Raw genomic sequence first — 26,958 nt, 5'->3', positions numbered from 1 at the left:
TGTGTGAATCAATAAAAAACTGTATCTTAAATTTTGAATACACCAAATATATCTCAACTCAAATATGTCCAAAGCAGAATGTTGATTTTATTAAATCTCATAGCCTACCCACAGTGTTTCTATTTCAACTCATTAAATTTATCTAATTGTTCAAGCCCCAAATGAAGTCATCATTAATTCTTCTCTTTCCCTCATTCCCAATCCTGCTAATTCTGTTTCAAAATACATTCAGAAACCAACCACCTCTCATTTCCACTCCAGGCATGCTGCTATCATTTATCCTCCAGACCTCTGTGATGCCCCTCATAGATGCTCCTTCTACTCTTGCTCCCAGGCAATCCATCCTTTACACAACAAACAGACCAAAATTTTTCTGTTCCCTGGAGTGACTTGCTAGCAGCCTGTCTTCCTCCATGAATTCACCTCCTATTAGCCTCTCCCAGTGCAGTATGCTTCGGCTGCCACACCCTTCTTTCTGATCTTTGAGGATGCCAGACTCTTCCCCAGCTTGGGGTCTTGCACAAACTTTTCACTATGCTTGACATATTCTTTCCTCTAAACATCTTGTGGTTGAAGTGGCTCCTTCTCACAATTTAAATACCAGCTTAACTGTCTTGTCTTAGAGATTCCCTCTGGACCATTCAAGCTACTCACTTTCTAGTCTATCAACCCTGATTTAATAGTCTCCGTAACACTTATGCATATGTGATCATTTATCATTTATTCTTTGTTAATTTTTGTTTTCTGTTCTGAGGCATAAATCCCATGAATGCAGAGGTTGTATCTTTTTTTCCATTACTGCTGTATCTCCAGTATTTAAACCATGTATGAAATGTAACAAGTTCTCAATACATAATTTCTACATAAATGAAAGTGCTGTGCTTAATCTTGTCTATACCATGTTTTGTTTCAATCTCCAATAAATGAATGAAGTATCCTGGTCTCCATTTTACAGATAAGAGAGTGAGGCTTTAAAATAATTAGCCCTACTATAGAGCTACAATAGTATATTTCTTCTGCCTGTTTCAAAGTTAGTCATGGACACCATCACTCATGGCAAATGCATGGAGGCAAGAACTTCAGAAGGTATGGTGCTAACCTTTTTGTATGAATCTATTTTTATGTCAGACACTTCTAACTAAAGTTCTGAAAACTCCTGGAAAGCAGGCTGCATTACCCCATTCAAATGGTTATAACACTGAGTCTGATTGGGAATGTGGGAGCATTAGAGAAGAGAGTCAGTCACTGTTAAATCTGTTTAAGTCTATGATTCCAGAAGCACTTCTTTCTTTATTATAAAAAATCATCATTTTTCATTCATGGTATTGTTTGGAAATATTATTTCCAACTAGAATTGCTGTAACTATCAGAAAAAAAAGAAGGCCTATCTAGGTATTGAAAATATGGAAAAGGTATATCCCACATGTACTCATGAAGATAATATTTATATTTATACAAAGCAAGTAGAAACAAATGAACAAACAGACATACTGGGAATATAAATTACTGTGTAGACAAATCCTAGAAACTGCCCAAAGCACTCAAGAATGGGGTCAAAAAAAAAACAAACAAAAACCCCTGCACCATCAAAGAAGGCAAGCCTGCAGTTTCCTGGCTTTTATAGCCCCTGCCTACTTCTATAACACTGTCTTTAATAGAGAAGTACTTTGTGAAAATTGCAAAATCTCACAATTGTTCTCACCATGAATTTAAAATAAGTCAATTGGTAAGGAGCCAGCAAGTTGCATTTTGCCTTTTAGAAATATAAAGAAACTGAGGCTGTTCTTTCTCTTAGGATAATGCAGTAAATTAGCTTTGGAGTTTGGTTACTTGGAGGTAAAGTATAGAGGCTTAAGAGCTGTGGTTTCCCAGCTACCGTATTTTAAAGGAGACAATGAATTTTTCCCAAATTTTCGAATACCCGAGTGTTGGTAGTGCATAAAATACAGGCAAATTTAGTTAACAGCTTATTTTCCACCTCTGTGCCCATGAAATGGAATATATTTATCTGTGATAAAACAGCATTGCTTCCCGTGTGGTGGTAAATCTTCAATTCTGTTTAGAATCAGGGTCAGCTTTGCAAAGGAGCCTCTTCACCATTTAGGCTTTCTGAATATGCTTAACACTGTGTCAGGGAATTGTCTGATGTCTGACCTTGAGCAGCATGCGTTCCTGCTTCCCTTTTCTGGGAATCATTTTGTACCAGCTTGAACCCTGAGATTCCTCCCCAGCAGGCTTGATTGCATTGGAAGCTCTTTATTAGTATCCAAAGGGTTTCAGCCCCAGTGACCTGTCATCTGTCCCTTCACCTGCTTACATGCTGATTCATTGATGAGCTGGCACTGCAGGCCCCGCCTCCCTCTGAATGGTCTGTGAGGTTGCAATTGCTCTTGGAGAGGGGATGCTGAGCTGAACCACAGTGGGTTACTACAAGTGTGAACCGGCAGCCTATCTGTTGCCACAGAAGAACTTGGTGACTGTTCTGAGAAGCAGCCCTTTCTCACCACCCTGTTACTGTTCTCTCTGTAGCCGGCTTCTTTAGCTTTTTAAAGGAATTTCTGATTCAGGCACTAACAGCTAATTCCACAGGAGTTGTAAGGCAGCCTGTGACATAAACTGAGACAGAAGTTTTCCCTCAGAGACTGTCTTTTTTTATTGGCAAAGACTTCTGGCTCTCCTCAGAGGAATACCTTGTTGCTTAAGATGAGTGGCTGTAGAAAACGGTGTAAACGTGAAATATTGAAATTTGCCCAGTACCTTCTCAGACTATTAACAGGTTCTCTTCATACAGGTAATGACTTTTTTTTTTTAATAGAGGCTGGTAGAGCATGGTAATGAAGTTGAAACGGAATAGAGAAGGCTCACTATTTCTGTGTTGTGTTTATTTTTAATGTTGTCAATAAAATACAGTAGTGTTTGCTGAGATTCATGTTTCAAAAAATGTGTGCAGTGCAGCTCTAATTTGGGGGTAGAATTGAAGTCTACGGATGTATCTTTTATGGCATTTTGGCAGTGTTGCTGTTTAATGTGCCTCAGTCTAAGGAAACAGTGTCTGCAGAGTAGAAAGATTGTTTTTAAATGCATGATTGTGAGAGGGGTTTCTCCCTCTCTTCTGCTCACTGCAGCTTACTGGAAAATCATGTATCTTGTTCTTTCTGCAGGTATTTAGAAATTCTCCAGAACTCTTTGATCATTATAATCCATAGATTATTTCTAGTGTTTGATCATACAGCTTGTCAGTGAAAGAGTTAAGGATGTTTCTCTTGGATATCTGAATTCCTTGCAAAATGTGAGCAAAATGTGAAAACAGCTGAAGAGTAAAATGTCCATAAGAGCTTTGGTATTTGTTTCATGGCAGTGCATTTCAATGTTTAAAAATTTGCACGACTGGATTGAAATAGAAACTCTATTTAAATCTAAGTGTTGATAGCAAGAAAATATTTGTAAGATGTCCCACAATTATGAGGCTCCACCAGCAGTTTTGTTGTCCATACAATTCCCAGGCAATACCATCATTAAGGTAGTGACAGGTGGGACCAACACTACTTTGACTCTGTTAATAAATATTTTTAATGGACCATCAAACTTCTGAGAGGCAAAGCTTGGTTGATAAACTACCACACTCTGATTCTGGCCGTGAAGAACTATTGTTAGTTCTATTTTTTCAACTTGTGTTTGTCTTCTGTAATCTAAATAATGAGAAAATAGAAGTAGTTAAGAAACCCATTCACTAGACAGAGTGACGAATTGGAGCAACATTTGCTCTAGGACGTAAATAACCACTTTATGGTTAAAAACAGAAATGCATGTATGATTATGTTGACAATCTGATAAGAAAAAACAATTTTGAGGGAACAACTGCAAATCAAATGATTTCTGGGAGCAGTATTAAGTATTAATAGATAGTAATAGGATTGTTATCTGATGCTAATGTTTAAGCAGCAAATTGGGTGATTTTTGGTGCTTTTAAGAATAATCATTGAAAATCTGTACCTGACTCTTGTTAACTTTGAGATCTGTTGTGTTTTCTACTCAGGCTTTACCTTATCTATTATAAAGATTTAGTCCTATCAATTGATCTAGCTTTATCATTTCAATGTGATCAGTAATACCAATATGATACCTTTAAACATTCAATTAAGGATGGTGGGCCGTTTGTGATATCCTCTCTCATTGGACAATGCTCAGTGTGTGATATTTTATCTTGCTATGAAATTAGAAAAATATTTTATAAAGGAAAGCTTTCCATGAGGTTTCCATGGCAGTCTTGTTTTCCTTTTTTCTTAAGGCAATGTTAAGGTTCCAACCTTTTTCTAACTGGATTAGGTGCAGTGCCCTGCCTGTTTTCCTCATTTGTTGGTGTATAGTTTTCTTAAACTTCTGATTTCAAAAAATTCTATGAAAATGGTAAATGATTGTGAAGCTGTAAGCCGTAAGGATGGAATCTTTATACTAGTAGTTGTCTAATGACTGAATGATGATTTATAATATGAAATGTATGGAAAGCTAGTGTTGCAGAAATACGGCCGTATTTAGCGGGCATTTAGAAATCAATTTCGATGGGATTCCTTCTCTCCCTTTTGAGCTACAGGAGAAAAAAATAAAAACTTAGAGAAATAGGACAGATTATTTTGAAGTAGTAAGATAAGATTTATGACTTGGAAAATGTGATTACAGCAACGCGTTTCTCGTAAAAACTCTTTTCGGCGTAGTCTCTAGTACTAACTGCTGTAAAACCCGGCTGGAATCTTTACAGCTGCTCAAAATGCAACTTGGAAAAGCCAATTTATGCGCTTACTAGATGCCGCGATGATACATACTGTTCATATTGCCGAATCTAATGTAAAATTCATTAGGGCACTTTCAAGTCCCTTAGCTAGTAATTAATGAAGAAGTGGGAGGCAGAGTTGCATTAGTTTTAAAAATTTGCTTTAAGGTTGGATATGCGAGCAGTTGCTAATTGCATCCTGAACAATCAGCATGTGCCTTTTTAGTTATCAAACATTTAAAACAATATGAATATGCCTTGGATGATTTTTGTTCATTTTTCCAACGACCCCTTTTCCCTCACTTTTTCAATAAAGGATGTGATCTGAGGAAATAGTGATTTTGTTTTACATTTGAAACAGGTTGATTCTAAAATACATAATCTGTATTGTTGGCAGTTGCCTTTCATTTGATACCAAGGTGACCATGCCTTTACACGAACAGAAGATTTGAAGTGCAAAGAAAATTTCATGGGGCTTTGATGGGGCTTATTAGTGTTACTACAACTTACAGGAAAGCGGTTTCATTTTTTGAGAGCTTTTCATGTAAATTTTGGCAATGCCTAGGATCGCTCATAAATAAATAATTTAATTTGTGATTTTTTTCCAAAATAATCTTTATACTAGAGAGTTGCAAATTCAGCAGTAAAGATTTGACCAGATAAAATAACATGCTTTCATTTTGCCAGAAACTTTTTACCTACTTTTGTCATGGCAAGTCACTTTCCAGAGTGGATTTTACAAACACATATATTGGCTTTACTTATCATGAAAATATAAACATTTTAAAAGACTCTTTGTTATACATAATAATTTTCAGAAATTCTATATGACAATATTAAAAGTTAATGGTTACGATGTTTGGCATAGTGAGGTGTAATGCAGATTAATTACCTTAATTCCTTCTCAGTTTGAAACTTGTATTTTCATATACCAGTTATATTCAAGTATAGGTTGGGCTCATGGGCATTCATATATTCTTGTACATCTAAATAAATGGAATTGATTTATGAGAATTCTAGTATGACAGTAGTAACATGAGGCTTTTTCTATTAATGGGAAATTTGTGTACCATATAAAGTCATAGAACACTCTAGGCATATAAATGCTGACCCCTGAAGAAAGGGTGAATATTACAGATATCAGATTTTGAACCATTTCTTTGTGTAAAATGTGTTTTTATGTACGTATTTGGAGGTTGGACATTTATCAGTTCTCTGTACATAGTTTTCTTGAAATATCAAGACTTGCTCACCTTTTCTTATTAGCATGTATTCCCCAAACATATGTCTCAGCTGGATATTGTCTGAAGCTCTGTTTCCGGCCTCAAGAAGGCAAGCTACAGGTGTGGCAAAAATCCAACTGCCTGCCCACCTGAGGAAAATAAGAGCAATTTAAATAAAAAAAACTGTTTAGCCTTGAATTATTGTTTAGTGGGTTTAAGTATTTCACATTTAATGAAATGACTAAAATTGAATAATTAAAAACACAGAGTAAACTTCCTCATTTCATCAAGCAGAGAACTTTAGATTTAAGAGAGAGGGAGAGAGAGAGAGAGAGAGAGAGAGAGAGAGAGAGAGAGAGAGAGAGAGCGCACCCATTTGTTTCACAGGTTTGCTTTGAGTTGTTTCCAGATTAGTCATAGTTGAAGTTACTGTGGATCAAGCCATTCACAGGGCTAGTGATATATGGACTTTTAGATATTTTTGTGTTGCATTTTTAAAGTGTGAAGAGAGAATAAAAGGTGACCCTTAGCAAAATCTGAGAAACCTGTGTCCTGCTATATGTACTTCCTTTTCCTATTCCCTTCTTTCCTTTCCAGATTACAAATCACAGGATCCTGTTATCAGCCCCTTGGATCTCCTCTGTCCACCAGCCCTGCCACATTTGAACACAGGGCAGATATGTTTCCTGCAAAAGATGTGTTCCTCAAGTCCTCATATAATTAAAAATTCCCAAAACTCAAGTTGAATCCTGGCTAAATAGGACAGATGTTTCTGTTTTCCTGTTCATGCATCCTTGGCATGTGACAATTGAATAAACAGTTTATATTCACTTGGTCTGCCAGCTCTGAAATGATGTTCTTGATTAATTTTTTATTTTTTAGTTCATTGTACTTTTGCTGGTAGAGTGAGATTATGTTTCTCACAGCAATGTGTAAAATCTGCACTACTGACATGTACATAAAATGCTACCACGTTACACTCAGATTTCTTGGGCTGCTTCTGTTGAAACTTACCCTCAGGCAAGAAGAAAGCAAAGGATGTTGTTTCTATTTGGCTGCCAGAGAATATATGTCGTTGTGTTACTTTTCCAGCAGAGTTTCCATTTTAAACTTTATCAGAGGAATTATTTTGATCTCTATTAGTGAGTTTAACTTTTTATTCAGGAGTGAGGGAATATTTTGAGGGACTCAGCATCTTGCCTAATCTCAGATTCTACCATTGCTTCTAAATCTGATTAGAGGATCCCTGAGTTCAATGGAGAAAACACCTATATATGCACATTACTGGTAACCACTTACATTTCAGAAGAAAATCTGCACATTGATGTTTAATAATCTTATAGTTTATTTTCCTTACCACATAATTAGTATATTAAGTAAACATGTAGGGCTTAAAGATCTGCCAAAGAGAAGGCTGTTGATAGATGAACTTAATATGTTGCCCATGATCTAAAGGGAAGAGCTGGTATTCATAGAAGGTGCTGCATTTGTCCCACTGATGAAGGCAATCAGAGCTTTCTTACTGCAATTTCGAGAATAACAACACATCAGTGCTTAATTTAAGTACTTGAAGAAATATTGAAGTTTCACAGTACATGGCAAAGACTGTTGAACATATTGGACATTGATTGCGATATACATCAGTTATATTCCTGGCAGGAAAGAGATGTCACACTCAGGAAGAATTTAATAAAGGGTCTGTGTGTGTGGACAAGGTGCAAGGAAAGCAGCAATGGGCAATGTGTGCTCTGAAGCTAGAAACAGCAGGCCCTGAAGGAGCAAGGGATGGGAGCCTTTTCTGAACCCTGGGGAGGGAAACTGTATGCAGAGGATACAGGAGATGTGCCCTTCAGTCCTGGGACACAACCAACGCCTGGTGACCACATAGAAAGGGAGCTCAGGAAAAAAAAAATGCTGCTTTCTCCCTCTTCCTCCCTTTAGAGTTTTTGCTAGTGTTGTCATTGGCTGACCCCATCTTAGAGCCAGTGAGGAAATTGTTCTGAGTGGGAAAATATGCTCATGGACGTATTTATTATTTCATAGTCACACACTACAGGTATTACCACTGACAAGGCTTTCTTTGTTTACACTTACTAACATTGATCATGTTGCTTCACCTCAAAAGATATTGAAAGTGACATGAGTGAGCTAATCATGTCCTTGGGTGACCTGCAAGGTTCCTGTCATCCTCCCATATCTTCTACTTCTTTATGTTTTACTTTGACCACATAGCTTTTCTCCAAAATTTCTCTTGTGTGTTTCTTAAACTTTATAAGTCAAAGAAACCTGCACTTTCAAACAAAGTGATTCTGTTTTCTGAGGAGATGTCACTATAATAAGCCAAATTAAATGACATATGAAAACAATGTAATGTTTTTTGTAAGGGAAGATGGTATTACAACCCGGTGCATATCGCTGTGCTTTGTGTTTGCTCGGTATGATCATGGGTTTTCTTTGATGAAGTAGATTTTCCCTCCAAGCTCCTTTTTTCCAGTATTGGGATGCATTTCTAGGTTGGTGGGGAAGGTCTCAGATCTGAGAACCGCCCTTACTTATGGAAGAAAGCAAAGTGCAACCAGGAAATCAGCACTGGTATGTTTAGTGCAGTAGATGCCCAACAATTTGACAACAGACTAGTTTCTATCCAGCCTCTGCAAAGCATGGCTGTATGCCTAGCCTTCTCCATTTCTCCTGCCTGATAGAGATACTGCAGTAACATCAGAATGTCTCAAGATGTTCTTTATTTGGGACCAGTGTTCACTTTACTTCTTTAAAGGTGAATACATAGGACTCGGCAGCAGATCACCACATCATAATGGCTGAGTAGGGCCCACTAGTCATTATTCTCAGGGAGAGTGAGTCAGAGAGAAGAAATGAATGGGTGACCGTGGTGGGAAGAGGAGAACCATGCCGAGCTTTGGTTGGAGGACAAACTCCCGACAGTGTTCCCTCCCTGACACCCTTCTGTATGTGCCGTGTGCCTGGCTCACTATCTGGCTCTGTTTTGCTTCCTCTTATGTCTTCATCACAGTCCTAGTGACCATAACATAAGTATAATACATGAAAAATGAAAAAAAATTCTGAGAATGTGTTCAGGAGAGCTGTTCTCTCTGCTCAACGTCCAGCTGTGCTTCTGGAGGGCAACAGGATGCAAAGGGGAAGAGTCAGGAGCTCTTCCAGCTCTCTCTCTGATCCTACAGTCAGTCAGGTGCTCGGCGCTGAGTCAGCTGATCTTGGAGCTGAGTCAGCAAGCATTCAACAAATGGTAATTTTGTCATTGTTATTGATCTGGTATCAATAGGATGTTCTGGGAATTTTTTTGGATTTTGTTTTTTTCCAAGTTACATTTTCCCTAAAGGTAATTGGATACCTCATCATTACTAAGGCTGTCTGGTAACTAGCAATAAATAGAAAATAACGTATGTAAATGAATGCAAGTTTTAAACTCTTGCTTTTTATTAGTTTTCAGTAAGGATAATTGCCATTTATTCACCCAGCTAACATTTATTAAGTGTTTGTTGAGGGCTGAGCCTGGTTATTTTTGTAAGCTATTTCTTTGTGTTTTCCACCTGCCCAGTTGACTCTGCCAGTAGAGCTGATAAATGGGGGACAGCTAACTCCATAAACCAACTTGTGCTACAATTTCCAAAAGCAGAGGGGAGCTGTCTCTTGTGGTTTTAGCCAAGGAGGGGCAAGAATAAGGGTAATGTAAGGGACACAATAAGACTTTAAAATATGTTCCTCTGGGAGAATTAGAGGGTCAGAGGCTGATGAGAGGGGAGCCAGGCAAGGAAGGTGAGAAAGCAGCTGGGAGAGAGAGGGTCAGTAGGTTTCTTTCTGGGAGAAGGAAGTTTTGCTAAAAAGCTAAATTTCCCACATGACTGCTGCAGAAACCACCAGCAAAGCCCACCAGAAAGTTCTGTTCCTTGTCCAGAGAAATACTTCTGTGGCTCACTGAACGATGAGGTACTGAATGTTACATTGCATCACTTAAGCACCTATTCAGATCCCATTTCTTCCCACCTTGGGTCTGTCTTCACTCTTCTGATGTGCATTGATTTCATTCTTTTTGAGCTCTCATAGTACCATTGTCTTTCCCATATTGTTTAGCATTTAATTACTCATTAATCCTGTATTATTGAACAGATTCAGGTGTTCGGGTCTTATGCCAAGTAGATCAGAAAATTCTAAAAGACATAACAATATTTAATTATCCCATTCTACCCTAACACAGTCTTGACTCTATAGTATCTGCTCAAAAATATGGACTTGCAGGGAGAGATCATAAATACCAGTTTCTTTCGCCACATAATTTAATGTGTCCCTTTCTGGATCACATAATTGGACTTAAGCTACAGCACTTGAGCATCCCATGGGGAATCTGTCCCCAAGTGCCAAATCTAGGATGTGGTGGGACTAAGATATAAAACTAGATTTGTCAGAATCCAAACTGTATCTTTGTTTCATTACACAGTTTTCCCTCCTCAAACACAAACTCACTCTGAAAAGCTGTGTGATGATTTTAATTCTCAGCTCAAATATCATCTCAGCAAGCCATTTCCTGACCATCCAATCCAAACTATTCCCTCCCATAATGGCTTTCTTTTATGTCATCGTTTTGAGATTCCTTTCACAGATACCGTGACCAAAACTGAGGCACTTTTGAGAGTAAAAGAAGGCAATCTTAATAATCACAGTAGGAATACAGGCAAAAACCAAGACTGTTCCAGACAAACAAGGATATATAGTCACCTTCTCCATGGAAATGACTGGTATCTAACATAATTTGGATTATTTATGAGCATCTATAAAACTGGAATGTAAAAACCCTTTTTTAAGGGTCGTGTTTGTATTGTTCATTACTGTAATCCAGTGCCTAGACCATGGCTAGTGCATAATAAATGTTCAAAAAGTAGTTATTGGATGTATGACAAATGGCACACCAGTGCATATTAGGGGACATTTCCTGCCTCTGTTTCGCTAATGTCTTTCCTGAAGTTGGTGGGATCGTGATTGTTTGCCTGTATCACCTTTTCTGATCTTCACCATGTCAGCTACTCATTCTAATCTCTGTGTGATTCTGCTGCCTTCTTATCTCTGCTCAGGACTTCTTCCCATAATAGAAACTGGGGTAGATTAGCCCAGGAAGTTTGAATTCTCTCTAATTGTACATAGAGGAGATGTAATTACATATTTTTAATTAGGGTAGGTGCTGTATGTTTGCTCATTTGTTTAAACAATCATCTGTCCTATGGGTGATTTATGTATAAATGTCTATGTATTTGTGTTTCCTCACTTTGTTACAATGTATGTTTATACATATAATAATTGCATTTTAGTGTTTTTTAAATAACAAAAGAGAAATATATAGTTCTTTACTTGTAAACCTGCTGCAACCAAAAGAAGTCACCTTAGATGTACTGTGATTTTAGAAGTATCACAAAAAAGTATATTATCAGGATTTCAGTTTTCTGTTTCCTATCTGCAGTTTTCTTCTCCAGTTTGCTTATAACTTTAAGAAAGTTATAAATTCCCCTAGCTCAATATTATCACCTCACCAAGGGAAAGATTTCCATTTTGCAAGGCTACCAGGTTAGGAAATAGACTTAAAGCCAAATTAGTCATGTTTCTCTTATCTACTATGTCATTAAGATATATAGAGCCTATTTTATTATGGGATATATCTAAAAGAATTTCTTAGCCTTCTTATAATTCCCCAAGCCAAACAAAGTCAAAAGATTTCAAAGAACCCTGAAGCCAGTTACATAAAATGCTTTTAGAACTTCAAAGTTCAGTTTTATGCTGTGTCTATTAAAGTTCCCCATGGGAAACTAAACAGCCAGCTTCTGGGCATGTACCCAAAACATGTAAATGTGCCTTCCCGTGATGCCCTCCTCGCCTGTCTCCAAGTAAAAGTGTAGTCTGTGATCTCTGAACGTGAAAGCCTGCTCATACTCAATGAGTGAAAGTACTCAACAAATAACAACAATAAAGACAGTATTATGTGTATCATGTTACTTACATAAAGAGTTGTGTTGGAGCATATTATTGGATCACAGACATATAAAATCTCAGTGCACCATAAAAACCATTTGGTCTGACTTCTTCATTTTCAGAAGAGAATATTGAGTCCTAAGTCCCTTAAGTGATTTTACCAAGGTCATGAGGACTAATCAGTCCTCTTACTAGTCCATCATGCTACTTTTCCAGAACTCTGTGAGGTTTAATTAACAGTGTTCTAAAGTAATGTAAAATAGCTTTCCTATTGTTACTGTTGCTTTGTATTTTGCATTGATAAAATTTTAAAACAGTAAAAGTTCTTCTCACATAGTTCTCACAACCTTATAAGACGTGATGAGTGCCTATGGTGGTGGCACAGTCTGGTAAAAATACCTGCCTCATTTTAGCAACCAGAAGACCTGAACCCCAATCTTAGACCATATCATCTTAGTAGGTGACCTTGGGCAAGTCGACCCTCTTCCCGTGATAACTTTCTTCATCAGAAAAATGAAGGGATTCTAATTCAGGCTGCCACCAGGTATTTTTTTCAGGCCAATATTTTTAAGGCCAACATAGTTCAGATCAGTACTAATTCATGTGGCCCTAAGCCCTGTTTTTGATACTGATAAATCAATGCAAAGTATATTAACTAACATCATCTCATTGTTTTGTAGCTCTCAGGACAGGTATGTTTAATTTATATCAGTTTAAAATTTCAAAAAGCAAGTAGAATATCTGACTCAAAGATCTCCTTCAAAGCATACTTAACTATGCTTTAATATTCTTTTATCAAAAATCCTGTCCTACTAAAAATGTCAGATAACTGGCATGTTTCTCCAATAACTCAATGTAGGTTTTTTTTGCCAAAACTTCATGAATCTCAACTTTAGTCCTTATATTTTTTAAATTAGTGATTAAATAAAGGTTTTTTTTCCCTCACCAATGGAAACAATTAATAACTGTCTATCTTGCCTATTTTCTGGGGTATGAAGTATAATAGAATTAAAAAAGCAATGAAAAGTAGAAATTATCTACATCAGAACTCAATAAGAACCTGCTTACTTCTTAAATTCATGAATATTGTCAGAAGGTGGGAGGTATGCGTAGATATTAAAGTCCTATCCTTAGGAAAGCCAAATTAATTTAATTTATTAATTTTAAGACTTCAGTTATTACAAATAAGATCCATCTGGAGAAGTATTTTATTATGAAACATATGAATTTAAAATAATTCAGAGTCAGCATATAAATTTGAAGAATGCAGTGACTCCACACACTCAGAGTTGAGAACAGAACGAGTAGTCATTGAAAATGTGAAGTCATCTAAGCCTTTAAGATTTTAATTGAATTATATTTCTTCCTTTGTTTTTGTTCCATTTAGCATGATGTTTATTGAAATTTTTGTTTCAAAGTAAGCACTTCTTTTCTTTACACATATAAGACTGTATACTCTAGACCCTGGGCACTATAGAGTGATAGAGCTGTGTTTGAAATCTGGCTTCACTAGTCATTAACAGTATGACCTTGGGCAAGTCACTGTCCTTCTCATAGGCTTAGTAACCACATCTATAAAAGGGGCTAATGACAGCACCACCTTCATAAAGTTTTTGCTGATCATGTAAATAATATGAAGACTTAAGATAGAGTCTGGCACACTATAATTATTAAAAGACATTTTTATGATAATGTTCATAAGTTCATCGATTGTTTATTGTACTTCTAGTTTGTATGGTACACTTGTAGGGTAAGGGATTTGGAGATATATGGGATGCCAGCTGCACCACAGAGAAGCTTGACAGTAGAGGAGTGAAACCATATATAAAAATTCTTAATAGATTTGAGTGTAAGTGCCAGGAGAGTGGTACAGATAGCGTATTAGTAGAATCCAAAGAAGGAGCCACTTTGAGTTGGTGGAAGAGGCATTTTTATTGGTGGTGACATTTGAGCTGGATTTTAGTGGCTAAGGATTTGGAGGTGCTGAGCTGGTGACTGGGTCCCCCTGGAAGAGCAAAGAATCAGAGGAGGGGGATATGCAGAGAAAATGTATTGCTACATTTCATTTTAACAGTAGATAAATGTTAACCAATCCTCCTATGGGCACTATTCTGGGAATTTGGAATACATCAGTAAACGGAAGATCACTGCCCTTGTGTAGTGGGGAGATAGATAATAATCATACTAAGCTGGTTAATTAAATAGTATGTGTGATAAGTGCTCTGGGTATAAATAGAACAGGGTAAGTGGGCTTGGGAGGACTGTGTTAGTTTGCTAGACCTAACACAATAAAATACCACGGATTTGCTGTCTTACACAATAGAAATTTATTTTTTCACAGTCCTGGAGGCTGGAAGTCCAAACTCAAGGTGCCAGCATGGTTGGTTTCTTCCGAGGCCTCTCTCGTGGGCTTGCAGACAGCCACCTTCTCACTGTGTCCTCACATGGCCTCTGCAGCTGTGTGTCTGAACGTTCTCTTCTGATAAGGACACCCCACTAATGGCCTCTTTTACCTGAGTCACCTTTTCAAAGACATTAGCTACAAATACATCCACATTCTGAGGTACTAGAGGTTAGGGTTTCAGCATGTGAATTATAGGGGGGCACAACCAGTGCATAGAAGGGTGGTAACAATTTAGAGTGGTCAGAAGAGACTCCTTGAGAGAATGATGTTAGATCACAATCTTGAAGTAAGCAAGAAAGCCATGGAAATAGATGGGGAAACAGCTGCCAGGCAGAGAGACCCACCGATGCACAGGCCCCAAGGCAGGCTTGTATTCAGTGTGTTCAGGGAACAGAAAGTAGGTCAGTTACTTGGAGCAGAACAAAATCAAAGAGGATAATTGGAATAATTACAAATAAGGGCAGAGAAACAATGGGGGCCAAAATATATTAAGACTTTCTAGGCCATGGTGAGGACCTGTGCATTTGCCCTGAGTGGAACTCAGGGCCAGTACAAGGTTCTGAGCAGGAGTTAAAGTCCATCATGCTAATCACTGGCTGCTCTTTTGAGCCACACAGTAGAGCAGTAGTCTGCAGACTTAGTCACGGCGCTTGCTTCTGTATGGTCCAGTAACCAATAATCATTTCTACATTGTTGAGTGATTAGGAAATCATCAAAAGAAGAATAATATTTCATGACACAAGAAAATGATACGAAATTCAGTTTTAGTGTCCCCAAATAAAGTTTTAGTGGAACTCGGCTCATTCATTTGCATATTACCCATGGTGCTGCTGTGTTACAGTGGCAGAGTTGAGTCATTGTAAGAGAAACTGCTTGGCCTGCGAAGTCTACAATATTTGCCATCTGACCCTTTCAGAGTAAGTTCTCTAATGGTACTAGAGAGGGTCAAGGATGGAACCGGGCGGGAAGAGTGGTGGCTCTGACCAGGATGGTAGTAGGAGTGGAGGCCATAGTGGCAGCCGGCCAGCACTGCTAGTGAGGCAGAGTGTTTGGGAGAAATGACTGGAAATGTGGACTGGGGGGTGCATTGCAGTGAACCAGGATGTCTCGGGGCTCTTGATAGCAGTGTTTCGGGAAGTCTGATTGGCAGCAGATGGCTACAGGGGACTGACGGCAATGGTGAAATCAAGAGGCACTGATGGCCTGGAAACAGAGAAGTGATGACAAAAAGGGAGATTCAAGAGCACCCTGAACACGCTGAGCAGCTTTTCCATTTTCTGTGCCAGTGAGGGACCTTCTGTGAGAATATAGCAGTTTTCAAACAACTTTAAAAATATCTTGAAGTGCTAGAATACTAGTATTCTAATTATATACCTTTTGAGTTAAAATAGAGTTCTTCAAGTGAATCAGGCCGGATGCCTTTTACAGTTTAGGCCTTTGGCTGTGTAACATTGAAAATATGAACTCAAAAATAGACCATCGGTAATCTCTAAGTGGCCTGAGGAACTCCAATCTGAATTTCTATCTGATTTAGTTAGTATTTATTGATTAAAAGCAAAAATCTATAACTTCATATTTCTGTTTTGTTCTATGAGCTACTTTCATAATCTACATCCTCAATCTTAGTTTGAAACTACTTCTATAGATAGCCATTATCTTTGCTAAGATCTTTGAGTCACATTTTTCCAATATGTATTTTGAAAAATTGATGGATGAAAAGACATTTAATTCAATTTAATGTGATCCTTAAATCATCTCAGTCACATATTTCACAGAGAACTTTGCATCTTCCTTTAAAAAACTCTTTATTGTTATAAAGTGTGATGGCAATATTAATTATGTCATCTTAGCTGATATATTTAAAGAAATAATCAGTATTTCATATATTATGTCCACAGTTGTCTGAGGTTGCTTCATGACATATGTTTTCCAACTTTATTGAGTCCCATCTTTCCAAATGCAAGTGAAGATAAGTAAGGTTAAAATGCAGAACAGTTCAAATATAGGAAGAATGGAGCAGGCTAAAATCTTACAATCTTTTTTACAAAAGAGAGACTTATATAGCATAAAACAGACCTCAAACCCAGAGCTGATTTATTCATATTTAAGGGAATACAATGTTTTTTGAGTAAATAAATTTCTGTTGACACAATCTGTCAGACATAGCTATATTCTGAATCTGGACTAGTTAAAAGGAGCATGAAATATCTCGGCTGCAATGAGGAAAGGAAAGTAGGATCTCCTGTTCATCTAAAAATAATCATATATTACCAAAAATGGAGATGTAGTTGAATATCCTCCATAGGATTTCCAAGGGAAGAGCCATTTCTGGACAAGATTTGAGGATGACTTATCTGGGTTGTGATCTAACTTTGGAAATGTCACTCTTAAGTTTATATTCAGGTAATTCAGTTAGGAAGATGATGAAATTCGTTTCATATTCTCAGGTTTCTCTTGATTAAAATGAGGGTTCTTATTATGCTTCAAAGTTCCCTAACTTTGAGAAGTCAAAGACAGAAGTGGCACAAATGTTGATAATGAAAAGGGCTGGTGAAGATAGCGAGCAGCAGAGACTAGAAGTGGGAGGCAGTGACTCTTCGATCCATTCCCATCATTCCGTGGGAGAACCTGTGCCTCCAAGAGGTCTAGTTCATTGAGCTCCATGGTGCTCTCTTGGCATAGTTGTCTCAGTGTTTCTCTGTTCTTGGACCTGATTTACCTAAAAATGTAGTGGACATGCTCAAACTACAACCTCATTCATAGGCTGAAAACACCTTCCTGTTTTTGCTAGAGTCTAGAGTACAAATTCTTCAAGTTTATGATGCTTAAGATGTCAGCTGATGTTACATGACCCTCCGACTTGGGATTTAAGGAGTAGTTGGGTCACACAGAACAGTTCTTACAGTTTATTTCAGTGGCCATCCCTGAATTATCTTCAATATGTCTTATCATCACTCAAAAACCTGGGACTCTCCATTTTTAACAAAAGAGCAGAGCTGAGGCTCAGTCTCCAGCAAGGCAACAGAATAAATCTAAATTTTGAGAACACTCACACATTTTGTTTAGAAGGTATTTTTTATGGATTTCTCCAATTTATGGCAAAATGATAATTTTTTTATGAGAATGGAACTTTTATTTTATAATACGCTTATTTAACTAAAACATTTATTTTACGAATCTCAGTCCAGAGATTACACAGATATGGTAAAACTCATGAAGGAGGTGTTAGGTGGAAGACAGACACTGCATAGCCATGAATGGGGTCCACAGATGACTGAGCTTTGGGGTCACTATTCTAGGTATGACCGAGGCTGTCCAATCTGGGGATGTGAGGAGTACAGTACAGGGGGAAAACCTGGAATAAGAGCAAGAACACAAGTTCTAGTCCTTGATTTGTTGGTTAAGGATACTAGGTCCAAAGGTACAATGAGGGAGATTACAGTTGGGTATAAGCTAAGTTGGAAACAGCTAAGTTTACTGTGGCTCTGCATTCTAAGATAACTTGCAGAAGTGGTAACTGCCCTATCTTTAAGATACAATATTCAATACAATTAAGGAGCATCACCCACTCATCATAGCCATTAGGGGCTAAATTGCCTCAATAATCACATTATTACCTTTTAAAAATTACTTTTACCCAGAAGTTACACAGATCAATTTAAACCTCCAGAGATGTAGAGAAAGCCCTTACTCACAATCCTGTAAAAGAGGTAGAAAAGTGCATGGCTGTACATACACAGACACATACACACATACACACACTAAATCTTGCCTGATCTGTGAACTTCCATGTTCGTCAGGGCCAAGTTTCTGGTTATTACTCCAAGAAAAGATTTAGACAAGGATCTAACTCAATAAATGTAGCAAAAAGCTTTAAGTATTACTTTAACTCTGCTGACAAGTCATTAATAGTGTCCATTTTAAATCCAATTTGTTGGTAGAATTTTTAATGTTAAAGTGTTTAAAAGATGGAGTCTGATGATAGGACAGTTTTATCTTCATTTCTGTTTTCAAACATTCTCTGCAAGGCATAAGAGTATGTGCTGGTGTCTTTGAGCCTTAAAGTAAGTTGGGATTTTTAAAACCATTTATAAAGGAATGTGTACAATAACTTGTCAGTTAACTTCCATATAAACTTTAGTTATTCAATAATATTGACTATAACTCAGTCAAATAGAAATGTTGGACCAACTAATGATTAAACAATGTTTAATACTTATACTGAAATTACCTGTTTAGGGAAAAAAAACCCAGCTTAAAGTTGGCTATTTATTTGGGATAACATATGAATATAGTCCATTACCCATTATCATTAGCTTTTTCAGTATGTACAGTATATTAGTATTATACTAATTGCTGACTCAAGATTAGAATGATAGTTGAGGATGGTAAATTGAATAACACTTCTTTCCCCGTTATCATATTTTTAAAAACTTTGCCAGAGATATAGGTTAAGTTTCTTAGAACGTAGGATTGGGAATAAAGATTATAATGTTATAATAAATAGGAATCTGTCTTTTTTCTTTTGATCTTCTATTTTAAATAAAATTTCCCTTCCTATTGTTTTAATGTATTTGAATTAACTTTCTGTCCTTGTAATTGAGCATTCCATTTTGTTATTAAAAATCAAAAATTAAAATCCTGTAACTATTACAATTTATAATGATAATTATAAAGATTATAATAATTATTATAATGCAATATAATATAATAATATTAAATTGTCAAGATTAAGCTAGTTAGTTAATACATTGCTTGACTAAGAAAACCAAGAGTAATGTGAAGCAATGTGCTCTTCTGAGTCATTCTGAGTACAGGCTCTTAATTGTGGCCACTGGCAGGTCACTTAACTGCCCTGACTTCTTCATAGAGTTGTTTTATTTGTGAAAAGCACTTTATAACTTGAGAGATGCTATGCAAATGCTGCTGGCCTCTCACGAGTTCCAATGCCTGGTAGTCACACTGTCTTGCAGTCCCTTCCCTTCCAGGATTGATCTGTGTGACCATTAGCAGACAATAGACATGATGGTAATTCACCTCCACGGTTAGGTTAAAAAAGATACTGTGGCTTTCCGTGTAGTCACTGTCTGCCTCTGTTGGTGCATTCTGCGGAAGCCAGTGTCCATGTCGTGGGGTCAGTCTATGGAGAAACCCACAAGCTGAGGAACTGAAGCCTCCCATCAACAGCCATGTGAGTGTATCAACTTGGAGACAGGTCCTCCAGCCCTGCCGAACCTTCAGATGCCTGCAGCCCTGGCTATGACTGCAGCCTTGACTGCAACCTCATGAAAGACCCTGGGCCAGGACCACTCGGCTAAACCACTTCCACAGTCCTGACCCAGCAGAAACTATGAGATAAATATTTGCTGTTTTAATCCACTAAATTTGAGGATAATTTTTTACACAGCACTAGGTAATTACTAGGACATTGTTGTTACCCCAAAAGTCACCTGTCCCTCCTTCTAATCCTTATAAGAGGCCTTATGCTTCTTTCATCTGAACTAGATGGAAGTAGATTAAAAAACAAACATAATCTACCAACAAGTATATGCTAGGCTGATGAAAACAAAACACACATTTAATATACACTGACCATTTTTTACTAGAAGATTATTACCTTAGTTATGCTCAGAAGATTATTACCTCAGTTAAAGTCCCCAACAACTCTAGAAATGGGTGTTACAATCCCCTCTCATGGGGGAAACTGATATTGGCAGGGGTTATGTAATGATCACAGGGAACATACCTTACAGAGCTAGTATCTTAGATCTGTTGTGTCCCTGCTTTGTATGTTAAGTTAGCATTAATCTAGCTCCCAGAGAAGGTCTGTGAAGTACACAGCTTTACTGCAGGGGCCTTAGGACATCCAGGAGAATTTGTTTCCTTTACTTCAAGCTTCAGGATTGGAATACAGGGAGATTTGTTTGCTTGAAGTCTGACCTTTGAGTAAGAGGAGCACTGCTGGGGTATAATTCAATTTGTCTGTATTTAACTTTCTTTCTGGGAATCATTAGACCTTTAAAATGAATACTTTTTCGTGCAAGCCATTAGGGTTTTGTTTCCACCTCAACATGTGCATTGCAGCCTAGGGTTCAGGCTGGTACTATGGGGTAGAGCTCAAAGCATCATAACACCCCTGCTTCTGGATAATGTCAGCAGCAGGGGATCCATAAATCATACAGATCCATTAATAGCAAGAGAAAAATGATGAAGTATAGCCAAGAGAAAAAGCGGATTCTGCTGACAGTTGGAATGTGATGATTCTGTGAAGGAGAGGTAATGTAGGAAGGATGTCCATGTAGAAAATAACTCAAAATGTGCCAATAGTGGCGATTTTCTCCACATTTATTCAGCCTCCTTTGTAATTCTAAAGTAGATCCAAATCACTTTGTGATGGCAATTATATCGGGCACCCATGCAGAAGGAGGAGTCTTCCAAAAAACAGGCTGTTGGCTTCTGAAAAATTGGCATGGTATCATCATGATAGTTTTAGACCCTCTAGATTCAGATTCTTCAATGTAGCTGGCTAAATTTGAAGAATATTTGTTTACTTTCATAGCCAACCATTCTCATTAGATTTTGGGAATTCAATAAGCTCTGACTGTTCATAATTCAATATTTTAGTGACACATTTTTAGGTTTCTAAATCAGTTTTATGAGGCATACGATAAAAATAAAATCAAAGTCTGCTGAACACTTACAGTGCTCAGTCAGCTCTGATATGACCTGTAAGAAACAGAGTAGAAACAAACTGATACTGAGTTAACCCAGTTTTATATAATTTCTTATTTTAAAAAATGACTAAAACAGTGGAGAACATGACAAGCTATTAAACATTTCAAAAACTTTTCATTCATGAGATTCTGTCTACTTACTTTATCAGATGGGTTTAAGATACAAACTTTAAGTTAAATATGATTGATATTATTCTCCAAATTTAATGGAAATGTTATATTTCAGTACTAAGAAATATGTTTGATGTGTTGCATTCTTACCCATTTCAGATGTGTGCCTTGTTCAACTTGGTTGGAAATCCTAAGTGAAGATAAGTTATTTTTCTACCAGTGAAAAAAGTAGGAATGCATATTTTATACACAAAATTAACAAGCATTTCATCCTAAACAAATACTATTATGGAAGATAGAAGACTGTGACAAGAATTATTTAAAATAAGATTGTCATGAAAAGTTTACTATCTTGTAAGGTATAGGTATAATTTTTACAATGACCAATTAATGGCTCATGCATTTTACTTTGAAAATCTCCATCCTTCCCCAAATAGATCCCTTTTCTATAACATGGAACAAAAAAGAGACAAGAGATTTCACCCCTAAATACTTTTATACTTTTCAACTTTGACATTTATGTTTATGAGAAGTTCTGCATTTGGCTAAAAAGTATGGTAATGAAGTAAAAAATAAAGTGATGTAAATACATGTGAAAGTTTACCTCTCTGAGCCATCGTTTCTTCCTCAGTAAATAGCATAATTGGCAAGAATATCGACCTTGGGCCAAATTGCCAGTTTTCAAAACCTGCTTTTGCAACCAGTACCTATGCAACTTTGGGATTTAATTTCTGTGTGCCTCAATCTCTTTATCTAGAAAAAGTGATGAGGGGACAGTAAGTAGGCTTTATGTCATAGTGCTATAATGTGAATTAAATAAGTAATAAGAAAATGCTTCAACCATACTTGCTTCATAATAAGTGCTCTATGAGTGTTAAGAGGTTCATGTTGAGATGATGACTTGAAAATCTAGATATATATGTATTATGAAACAATTTGATTTCATTAGTTCTAGGCTTGACATAAGCTCCCAATTCCAGCAAGATTAGTAACCCTTATAAACCTCCCCTCCATAAAAGGCACAGAAACACATTCTTCTCAAGTTGATTGAGACTAGTCAGCTGAGGCAGGATACTCAGGAAAGGTTAATGTTATTTAGAACATGCTGCTGCTTAATAGTTTAGAACGAGAGTTGCTTATGTTGAAATACAGTGTCTTCTGTAGTTGCACTGTGCTTTGATTAATTTTAGATATGTTTTAACAAAATGACTATGTAACCTCCTGGCCCTTCACATATTTTCCCAGACCCCTAGTTCTGTTCCCATGTGTAAATGATACACACACACTGATTTCTGTCTGAGGTGGTTCACCGTGGACAGTGATGGTGGACACCATACTGTTGATTATCTGCCTTACAAGTTAAGAAAAAGTAGATAAAGAGGTGGACAGATAATTAATTTGTGTTTGTTTATAAATTATACACATAACTACTCTACTAAAATATTGTGCATATTTACAAGATTTATAAAAATAAACTAAAGTATTAAGGTATATGTAAATATTTAAATATTAGCAAAACTCAAACCTTTCTTTTTATTAAAATGTTGGAATACTATATATATTGAATTGTGCTATTTTTTCTTATGTATGGTAATAACATAATATTTATCACATAAATATGTAATATTAATATAATCACATCATACATTAATATATATATTATATAATCATGTTCTGCATATTATATTAGTACATAGTAAAATTATATGTAAATATAATTAACATCTAATGCATACTTAAATTATATAACAATATATGATATATAGTATAATATATAATCTAAATTTATATTTTTTAATATATATTAACATATAATATTAGTAAAAATCAGGGGATTATACCTTCTTAATTATCTTTTTAAAATCTTGATTTTTATCTTGCTTTAGCTTTTTCCCTATATTTCAGTTCCAAATTTGCTTCTAAGTTCATTATGTTTCATACCTGCTTTCAATGGCTGCGAATGTTACTTCATATGTATGTATGTCCACATAGAAAAAGCACAGCATGACTCCTGCTTACTGAATCAATGCGCACTTTCCCTCTCATCCGTGCTTTCCAGTAGTTGCTGACATTCCACATAATATATCCAGGGTGAAACTCATTTTTAAGTTACAGAATGTAACTGATATTTGATAGCATCTTGGTAATTTCACATTTTTAGTGTCCCATTCACACCTGATCTGAATATATCACCATTCCTTTGCCTGTGATCTTACTGAGTTCTCACCAAGGAGCAGAAGAGTTACCTCTGCTATGTTCTTGTCCCGAGCATGCATTATGAGTGTTGTTTGTAATCCAAGGTTTCTTTGTATGAATCATTTATTTCTGTTGCCTCTTTTTTGAGAGTGATAATGGAATGGGATAACGTTTAATAGTATGATCTATGCATCTACCTACCCGGGCACAGACAAACTAGAACTCTTTGCAGTGTGCCACTATAGAACTTTCTTTCCTCCCATCAGCCACTTCTGTGTGTTAGTGACATACAGTGTACCTATTAAGAGTTAGTGCAACTGAATTTTCTCTTAAAAACAAATAGAAGCATTATTCATAACATTTTATTATGTTTTCTTCACACCCACTGTAGAGACCACCGATTTAGGGAATAAGGAAGTGGTCCTCGTCATCTCATCTTTTTGTGGAACAACACCTCTCTGTATCATGCACATAGGAAGACATCATGGATTTTTAAATTTCAATACAAAAACATAAAAGCATGTCTGGTTGCATTTTTATTGAGTGGATTTGCACAGCACTCAGTGTAAATGCCTGTCCTGGTACTGTTGTGACATTCTAGCCCTGTTGTTTCTCCAGCGTCCTCCCTCAAATACCCCAGCCCCAAGAATGTGAGCCCAGAAAGGTTCATGATCACATTGTGTCTGTACTGTGTCTATAGTCCTAGCCAACACATAGACTTTTCCACAGATGGTTTCTGAATTAATGAACATGTGAAGTCAAGAACAGAGGTGTCTGGGGCTGCAGAGAAATATATACTATATCCAAAGACAAGTGTGAAAAGGAGAATGGGAAAGTGGAAATGAGGTGAGCAGGAGCTTTATTATAGTTTTGCTAGGATCTGAAAGTTTGTGTCTCCCTGGCTGGATTCATGTTGAAATCCAGTTTCTAACTGTGGTGGTCTAGGAGGTGGGACACTGGGGAGGTGTTTAGGCCATGAGGGTGGAGCCCTCAGGAGTGGGATTAATGCTGTTACCAAAAAGACGCCACAGAGCCCCGGCCTCTCTTGTGAGGCACATTGAACCAGGAACAGGCTCTCATCAGACATCTGCCTGCACCATGATCTTGGACTTCCATCCTCCAGAAGTATGAGAAAGAAATGTTTATTGTTTATAAGCCACCCAGCCTGTGGTACTTTGTTACAGCAGCTGACATGGACTCAGACACGTCTGTAGAATCATGGGAGGCTTTGCAGCTTTTCCCTTTTGTGTCCTACCATCTCCACGTCCCCCATACAGAATAGTTTGGGCCTAGGGTTGGCTTTGTCCCTGTCTCCTTCAGTTGTTTCTTGGGGCAGGTGTGGCAGGGGAAGTGTAACTGGGTTTTCTAGTGATGTAGTGTCTTGTTTCCCTCCCATAATTCCTGAGATGAGTATTATTTTTCTTTTTTAACTTGCATGGGTGACTGTCCATTTCTCCTCCTTCTTGTCATGCTCCTCTTTTCCCTTTTTATTTTGCTCAGGTCAACAGGGTTTAGAAAGCTCTGGAGCTGAGAAAAAATTGAGGAGAAAAACCTATGTTGTGGTTCTCTTTCTTCCCACTTATTCACCACCACTGGCTGAAGCATATTTTTTAAAAAGACCTGAAGGAAGGTCTAAAGGAATTTCCCTGATTGGTTTTTATCTAAAAAAACAACTTTGGTATTTTCACTTACTGTCTATAAAATTTCTCTAAATACCATGTGAAACAGAGAGATGAGTATTATTAATTTAATGCAGTGAGCTTAGAATCTTTATAAGATACCATCTCCTTTTGAACTTTATGTTCAAATCAGTAGAGACCAGAGAAGAGTTTTTCAAAGGATTATTAACTTTGCTACTTCATATGTTAAGCAAATAGAAGATGCAGAGAAAATACAAATACTTGGGCTCTCACATTAACATAAATCACACCGATATATGGGAAGGTAGACCTTTTATTTATTTTTTCTCATAAACTGCTAGGGAAATTGGATGAACTGGCTCTATAGATAATGGATACAGGAGTGTGGAGAGATGATCTGTTGCAGTGATGCATTTGGAAAACTCTAATGAGGTAAAGATCCAGCTCAACTGATGACATAAAGGAAACAAACGTTATTACGGAAAAAGTACCATGTATCTTACCAACAAGCTGTTCCTCTGAATCTGCAGCAGTGTTGCTGCAGTAAGAGCATTACATTCTCAACTTAAAAAAGTAACAAAGCTGAGATAATTCCCATTTTGTTTTCATGCATTCCCTTCCAAAAGTAATCTCTCATTTTGGCATCAATAAAATGCATGAAGAATGTGCTATTCTATGGACAGGAGCAATAGCTGGGTATGTACAGTCAGGGAAATGCTTGGAGCACGACGGTGGCCAAAGAAAATAAAGTTTAGTCAGTGACTGTTTTAACATTCATAAATATTTTACTGTCTACATTTTAATGTATTTATCATTTACCTATGTTTTACTACAGATAATATTAAAATTAGTTTTTACCTTCCTCAATCCACAACAATTGAAAATGACAAAAGACCTGATAAGACTCCATGGCCAGGACCCCATGGTACAGTCAGAGGAAGGATGAAGACTTCAAGCAAATACACATTTGGCTGCAGTTGAGCCTGCTAGTGGTCCGTGGGGGCCTGGATAACTGAGGGTTTTCTGTATCCAGCATAGTTTGGAGTTTTTGTACAAGTTTTTGCTAAATGGCTGATATGCCTTTATGATTTACCTCCCTGCCCATCACAAATAGCACCGCCTAGTGCTCCTCAGAAAAATTCTATTGTATGAAGGGCCATCTGGCTATGTGTCTCCTTGTCATACGGATATGCCTTTTAAATTTGCATATATGCAATTCTTCTTAGAGACATGACTTATGTTTTAGGCATTCCTGTTGAAGAACTTCTACAAAGAATGCATATATGTTTATTTAACATAGAGATTGAGAGGTGGAGGCTGAAATGAAGAAAGTAGTAGTGGCCATTCCTAAGCTTTTACTAACTTCTTTCCAAGTCTACAGTTGTCTTAAGAGTTAGGTTTGTAACTATGTACCAGTTACTACTTACTACAATATTTTCAGTCTCACACACTTTGTCTTAAATATCCTGTCCTGTCTTTTATGGCTTCTCTGCCCACTATTTCTAACTATTCAGGACAAAGGGTTAATGGAACGAATCTTCCTCCATCTTAACTAAAGAGGCTCTGGGTATGGAAGGTCTACAAAAATTTTTACAAATTTCACTTACCATCTCTTCCTTGATCTTTGGAGGTACACTGACTAATCAGAGGACCAGTAGTAAATCTTAAAAAGTGATTCTTCTTTTTTGAAGAAAAAATGTGTAAAAAGGAAAAAAAAATCACTCTTTTTATTTTGTTACTCTGAAAAATAACAATAGCAGTAACTGGTTAAGGATCCACTATGTGTCAGGCACTGTATTGGTCCTTCATATACACTGTTTTATTTATTCTTCACCAAAGATTACTGTGTGGTGGACACTAATAGCCAGCCCATGCTGTAGATGAAGAA

Source organism: Manis pentadactyla, chromosome 5 (genome assembly GCF_030020395.1).
Source record: "Manis pentadactyla isolate mManPen7 chromosome 5, mManPen7.hap1, whole genome shotgun sequence".
NCBI classification, from domain to species: domain Eukaryota; kingdom Metazoa; phylum Chordata; class Mammalia; order Pholidota; family Manidae; genus Manis; species Manis pentadactyla.
This window is presented reverse-complemented; position numbering follows the sequence as displayed.